We start from the raw sequence: 7,412 nt of genomic DNA on the forward strand, positions 1-7,412 counted from the left end.
GAAGCTTTTGCAAGTAGACACACGGCTGGTTGTGGTCCTGTAGAGAAATCAACAATATACAGATCTCCTCTCCTAAAGCCTTCGAAGACTTTGGAATTGTCAGCTTCCATAACCACAACACAACGGTACTTGCCAAAGACAACAACCATATCAAGATCGCAAAGCATTGAGACAGACATGAGGTTGTATCCTAAGGACTCGACAAGCATGACTTTGTCCATGTGTCGATCCTTTGTGATCGCAACCTTACCTAGACCCAATACCTGATTTTTGCCTTTGTCGGCAAAGATGATATCCTTCAGATGCGACGGAGATAATGGAGCATCCATCAATAGATTCTTGTCACCAATCATGTGATATGTACATCCACTATCGAGGACTCACTCAGTGGCTTTGGGTTGATCATCCTGCAGATGAATTAGTGCAACTTACGAACTCATATACTTCATTAGTGAAGAATATGACATCAATTCATCAGATCAATTTCATCAAGCAAAAGAACAGATAAAATAGTATGAGGACATGAGAAATGAAGGTTCATTTCTTCATGATTAGCATGCGTCCTTTCAGGCATACTCAAGTCTCCAGCAAATTCTTTAGACGATTACGTACGTCTGGAGACCTGACCCTGCAGAAGAGATTAGTTCTTTTTCCTCACCACCCACATCTGAAGAGGTGGCAAAGATTTCATCACTCTCCGAGCTCCATACGAGAAAGGTGGCATAGAAGCCAGTCCATTTCGTTTCACATAAGTGGAGTTAGGATAAGCATATGAATAAGTAGAGAAATTCTTCGAGGACTTGTGAACATGATGATTAGAAGAACAATGCTCATATTCATAGCCCTTAGCTCTTCCCTGTGAAACAGAGTTGTTAGCACGATGATACTCATGTGAGGACTTTGATCCTTTTGAGGAATTTGGTCCATATGAAGAATTTGATCTGGGGTTCCTATTATTCATAGGTGGTGTCCTGAGGACATTCACCTGAAGACTTTCAAGGCACCTTTTGGGAACCCAGATTTTCTTCATAAGGGGACTGTTCCTGCAGTTAGTGCCAACATATCTAGCAAATACTTCACCATTCTGACTTTTGAACAGTTTATAGTTGGAGTCAAATGACTCATCGTCAGAACGAGGAGATTCACAAGCAAATCCAGATAAGTTAGATGGATCAACTGGAGGTCCCTTTGTAGCAACCCATGTAGCTTTGGGGTACTGCTCAGGCTTCCAATATGTACCATCAGCATTGAATTTCCTCTCAAAGGCAATACCCTCTTTCCTAGGGTTCCTATTGAGGATCTGCTTTTTAAGAACATCACAAAGAGTCTGATGCCCTTTGAGGCTTTTGTACAAGCCTGTCATGTACAATTCCTTCAGTCCTGCATCGTCAGTGATACTAGCAGTGTCCTCAGATGAGGAATTAGTGATAGCAAAGGCATGTGAAGAATTTGAAACATTAGCAGCATTTGAACATTCAGGTGAAGAATTAGCAGATTCACGTTCAATGCATTTCAAACAAGGAGGAACAAATTCTTCCTGAGAAGCGCTGATTTGTTGAGCAAGTAATGAATCGCGCTCCTTCTGAAGATCTTCATAAGTCACTCTTAGCTTCTCAAGATCTTGCTTTCTTTGAAGAATTCATAAGAAAGCTTCTCATGATCAGATAAGAGAGTGTTATGATGATCTTGAAGGGTGTCATACTTAGTATAAAGTCTCTGAAGACTTTCAGCCAAAGCTTTTGACTGATCCATTTCTTCACCCAACATATCATCGCTCTTATTTAGCATGTATTGAACTTTTTCCAAAGCTCTTTGTTGTTTAGTGGCAAGGGAAGCAAGTTTGAAATAGTTGGGTCCAAATTCATCACCAGATTCATCATCACTAGACTCGGATAGGTAGCATTCAGTTACCTTAGCATCTTTTGCCATAAGGCATGATGCAGAAGATGATGATTCTAGTTCGAATGCATCGCTTTGAGAGATTCCTTGAAGTCCTCAAACCAAGGATCATGACAGGTTCAATGAACTTCATAGACCTCAGAGAGACGGTCCCAGATAAGCTTCGCATGATCGAGATGCATGATATTCCTGAACTGATTTTGAGATAGGTAGGAGCAGATGACGTCCTTCGCCGTGAGGTTGAGAAGAGTGTACTTGCGAATGTCATCTGCTTCCGCCATCTTGCACAGATCGGTCAGACCAATCTCAGTGACGGTCCACAGCTCACTGTTCATTGCCATGAGGCGCTTCTTCATCATGGCCTTCCACTTGGGATACTCGTGACCGTCAAAGATGGGGCATGTCACTTTCTTCATACCTGCGGTCGACATAACTACTCCAGGCGGTTAAACCAAAATCGCACAGAACAAGGGAGTACCTCGCTCTGATACCAATTGAAAGTGCGTTATATCGACTAGAGGGGGTGAATAGGCGATTTTTATGAATTCTTCACTGAGGAATTTGGAGGTAAGGAAATTCCTTAGCAAAGAACTACTAGCAGCGGAATAAGTACTCAAAAGTAAACATAACAGAACACAAGCATAGTCATCATGATGAAATGAAGACAGGCACAGAGTACAGAAAGCGTAAGCATGGGATAGCACATGATGAAGACAAACAGACTGAAGAAATTGAACTAAGGAAATTGAGAAAATATTCACTCAAAGTCTTCAAGCACAGATATGAACAATCACACAACACAGTTATGAGGAAATGAAAGAGTTGAGGAAATAGAACCAGTAAGCTTGGTGAAGACAATGATTTGGTAGACCAATTCCAACTGATGTCTCAGTTGACACCTGGTTAGGGCGGCTAGGTATTTAAACCTGAGGACACACAGTCCCGGACACCCAGTCCTGAACACGTAGCTCAGGACACTCAGTCCTCACCGTATTCCCCTTGAGCTAAGGTCACACATACCTCGCCCAATCACTCGTGGTAAGTCTTCAAGTGACTTCCGAACCTTCACAAACTTGGTCACTCGGCGATCCACAATTCCTCTTGGATGCTCTAGACCATGACGCCTAACCTTCTGGAAGAAGCACAGTCTTCAAAGGTAACAAGCGTCGGATCCATGCAGGATCAATCTCTTTAGTGATGCTCAATCACTTGGGGTTTGTAGGTGTTTGGGTTTGGGTTTTTTCCTCACTTGATGATTTTCGCTCAAAGTCCTCGGAGGATGGGTTGCTCTCAAATGACAAGTGTCAGTTTCTCTTGGAGCAGCCAACCAGCTAGTGGTTGTAGGGGGGGCTATTTATAGCCTAGGGAGCAGCCCGACATGATAAGACATAAATGTCCTTCAATGATATGACCGTTAGGTGGATAGATATTTTGGGACAGCTGGCTCATAGCACAACAACGGTCGGAATTTTGAGTAGCAAAATCCTCAGGGCTATCATGTTCCTCACTGTGTAGGTAATCCGCACTGGCGAATTCCTAACTCCTCAGTTAGAACAAATTCCTCAGAGACCAGAAGAACTTCGTCTCTGTCACTGAAGAATATGACTGGACTGTATGAGATTTCCAATGGCTTCACTCGAAGGGATTGGTAGGTGTAGGATTTTGAGTTGAGAATCACATGGAAATTTTTCCTTAGTATTTCCTCGACCCCCTTTAACAGTACGGTGTTTCCTATGACTCAAGAAAGAGAAAATGAAACTACGAAAACAAAAGTCTTTGCGCTTCATGTTCCTCGAATGAATACCAAGTCTTCAAGGTCACACCAATTTCTTCAACTTCAAATTCTTCAGAAAGTCTTCATAAATCCAAAGTCTTCAGTCGAAGAACTTCATTTTTAGGGGTCGACTTTCTCTGTAAATATCAAACTCCTCATAGACTTATAGATCGGTGTACACTCACAAACGCATTAGTCCCTTAACCTATAAGTCTTCAATACACTAAAATCACTAAGGGGCACTAGATGCACTTACATACCACAACCACTTGACTCAGCTGGGAGTTAATCTTCCTGATGATAGTGTCATTAATAGAGTTCTTCAATCACTGCCACCAAGCTACAAGAGCTTCATGATGAACTATAATATGCAAGGGATGGATAAGACAATTCCCGAGCTCTTCGCAATGCTAAAGGTTGCGGAGGTAGAAATCAAGAAGGAGCATCAAGTTTTGATGGTCAACAAGACCACCAGTTTCAAGAAAAAGGGTACAGGGAAGAAGGGTAACTTCAAGAAGAACGGCAAGCAAGTTGCTGCTCAAGTGAAGAAGTCCAGATCTGGACCTAAGCCTGAGACTGAGTGCTTCTACTGCAAAGGGAATGGTCACTGGAAGCGGATCTGTCCCAAGTATTTGGCGGAGAAGAAGGATGGCAAAGTGAAAGGTATATTTGATATACATGTTATTGATGTGTACCTTACTAATGCTCGCAGTAGCGCCTGGGTATTTGATATTGGTTCTGTTGCTAATATTTGCAACTCGAAACAAGGGCTACGGATTAAGCGAAGATTGGCTAAGGACGAGGTGACGATGCGCGTGGGAAATGGTTCCAAAGTTGATGTGATCGCCGTCGGCACGCTACCTCTACATCTACCTTCGGGATTAGTTTTAGACCTAAGTAATTGTTATTTTGTGACAGCGTTGAGCATGAACATTATATCTGGATCTTGTTTGATGCGAGATGGTTATTCATTTAAATCAGAGAATAATGGTTGTTCTATTTATATGATTAATATCTTATATGGTCATGCACCCTTGATGAGTGGTCTATTTTTACTAAATCTTGATAGTAGTGATACACATGTTCATAGTATTGAAGCCAAAAATTTAATAATGATAGTGCAACTTATTTGTGGCACTGCCGTTTAGGTCATATTGGTGTAAAGCGCATGAAGAAACTCCATGCTGACGGGCTTTTGGAATCACTTGATTATGAATCACTTGATGCTTGCGAACCATGCCTCATGGGCAAGATGACTAAGACTCCGTTCTCTAGAACAATGGAGCGAGCAACAGACTTATTAGAAATAATACATACTGATGTATGCGATCCAATGAGTGTTGAGGCTCGCGGTGGGTATCGTTATTTTCTGACCTTCACAGATGATTTGAGCAGATATGAGTATATCTACTTAATGAAACACAAGTCTAAAACGTTTGAAAAGTTCAAAGAATTTCAGAGTGAAGTGGAGAATCATCGTAACAAGAAAATAAAGTTTCTATGATCTGATCGCGGATACGAAATATTTGAGTTACAAGTTTGGCCTTTAGTTGAAACAATGTCAAATAGTTTCACAACTCATGTCACCTGGAACACCACAACGTAATGGTGTGTCCGAACGTCGTAACCATACTTTATTAGATATGGTGCGATCTATGATGTCTCTTACCGATTTACCACTAAATTTTGGGTTTATGCATTAGAGAAATCTGCATTCACGTTAAATAGGGCACCGTCTAAAAATCCGTTGAGATGACACCGTATGAACAGTGGTTTAGCAAGAAACCTAAGATGTCGTTTCTTAAAAGTTTTGGGTTGCGATGCTTATGTGAAAAAGTTTCAACTTGATAAACTCAAACCCAAATCGGAGAAGTGTATCTTCATAGGATACCCAAAAGAAACTATTGGGTACACCTTCTATCACAGATCCGAAGGCAAGATCTTTGTTGCTAAGAGTGGATCCTTTCTAGAGAAGGGGTTTCTCTCAAAAGAAGTGAGTGGGAGGAAAGTAGAACTTGATGAGGTAGTTGTACCTTCTCCCGAGTTGGAAAGTAGTTCATCACAGAAATCAGTTCCAGTGATTCCTACACCAATTAGTGAGGAAGCTAATGATGATGATCATGAAACTTCGGATCAAGTTACTACCGAACCTTGTAGGTCAACCAGAGTATGGTCCACACCAAAGTAGTACGGTAATCCTTTCTGGAAGTCATGTTACTAGACCATGACGAACCTACGAACTATGAGGAAGCGATGATGAGCCCAGATTCCGCGAAATGGCTTGAGGCCATGAAATCTGAGATGGGATCCATGTATGAGAACAAAGTATGGACTTTGATTGACTTGCCTGATGATCGGCGAGCCATTGAGATTAAATGGATCTTCAAGAGGAAGACGGACGATGATGGTAGTGTTACTATCTACAAAGCTCAAATTGTCGTAAAAGGTTTTCGACAAGTTCGAGGTGTTGACTACGATGAGAGTTTCTCACTCGTATCAATGCTTAAAGTCTGTCCGAATCATGTTAGGAGTTGCCACATTTTATGAAATCTGGCAAATGGATATCAAAACTACATTCCTTAATGGAGTTATTAAAAAAGGGGTTGTATTGAAGGAAATATGCCCTAGAGGCAATAATAAAGTTATTATTTATTTCCTTATATCATGATAAATGTTTATTATTCATGCTAGAATTGTATTAACCGGAAACATAATACATGTGTGAATACATAGACAAACAAAGTGTCACTAGTATGCCTCTACTTGACTAGCTCGTTAATCAAAGATGGTTATGTTTCCTAACCATGAACAATGAGTTGTTAGTTGATTAACGGGATCACATCATTAAGTGAATGATCTGATTGACATGACCCATTCCATTAGCTTAGCACCCGATCGTTTAGTATGTTGCTATTGCTTTCTTCATGACTTATACATGTTCCTATGACTATGAGATTATGCAACTCCCGTTTGCTGGAGGAACACTTTGTGTGCTACCAAACGTCACAATGTAACTGGGTGATTATAAAGGAGCTCTACAGGTGTCTCCAAAGGTACATGTTGGGTTGGCGTATTTCGAGATTAGGATTTGTCACTCCGATTGTCGGAGAGGTATCTCTGGGCCCTCTCGGTAATGCACATCACTTAAGCCTTGCAAGCATTGCAACTAAATGAGTTAGTTGCGGGATGATGTATTACAGAACGAGAAAAGAGACTTGCCGGTGACGAGATTGAACTAGGTATTGGAATACCGACGATCGAATCTCGGGCAAGTAACATACCGATGACAAAGGGAACAACGTATGTTGTTGTGCGGTCTGACCGATAAAGATCTTCGTATATGTAGGAGCCAATATGAGCATCCAGGTTCCGCACGCTTAATGTTACGATGACAGTTTCATTATGAGTTTATGCATTTTGATGTACCGAAGTTTGTTCGGAGTCCCAGATGTGATCACGGACATAACGAGGAGTCTCGAAATGGTCGAGACATAAAGATTGATATATTGGAAGCCTATGTTTGGACATCGGAAGTGTTCCGGGTGAAATCGGGATTTTACCGGAGTACCGGGAGGTTACCGGAACCCCCGGGAGCAATATGGGCCATAGTGGGCCTTAGTGGAAAAGGGAAGGGGCAGCCCAAAGTGGGCCATGCGCCCCTCCCCTCCCTTGGTCCGAATAGGACAAGGAGAGGGGGCCGGCCACCCTCTCTCTTTTCCCCCTCCGCGAATCCTATTCC

Source organism: Triticum dicoccoides, chromosome 5A (genome assembly GCF_002162155.2).
Source record: "Triticum dicoccoides isolate Atlit2015 ecotype Zavitan chromosome 5A, WEW_v2.0, whole genome shotgun sequence".
Lineage (NCBI taxonomy): Eukaryota > Viridiplantae > Streptophyta > Magnoliopsida > Poales > Poaceae > Triticum > Triticum dicoccoides.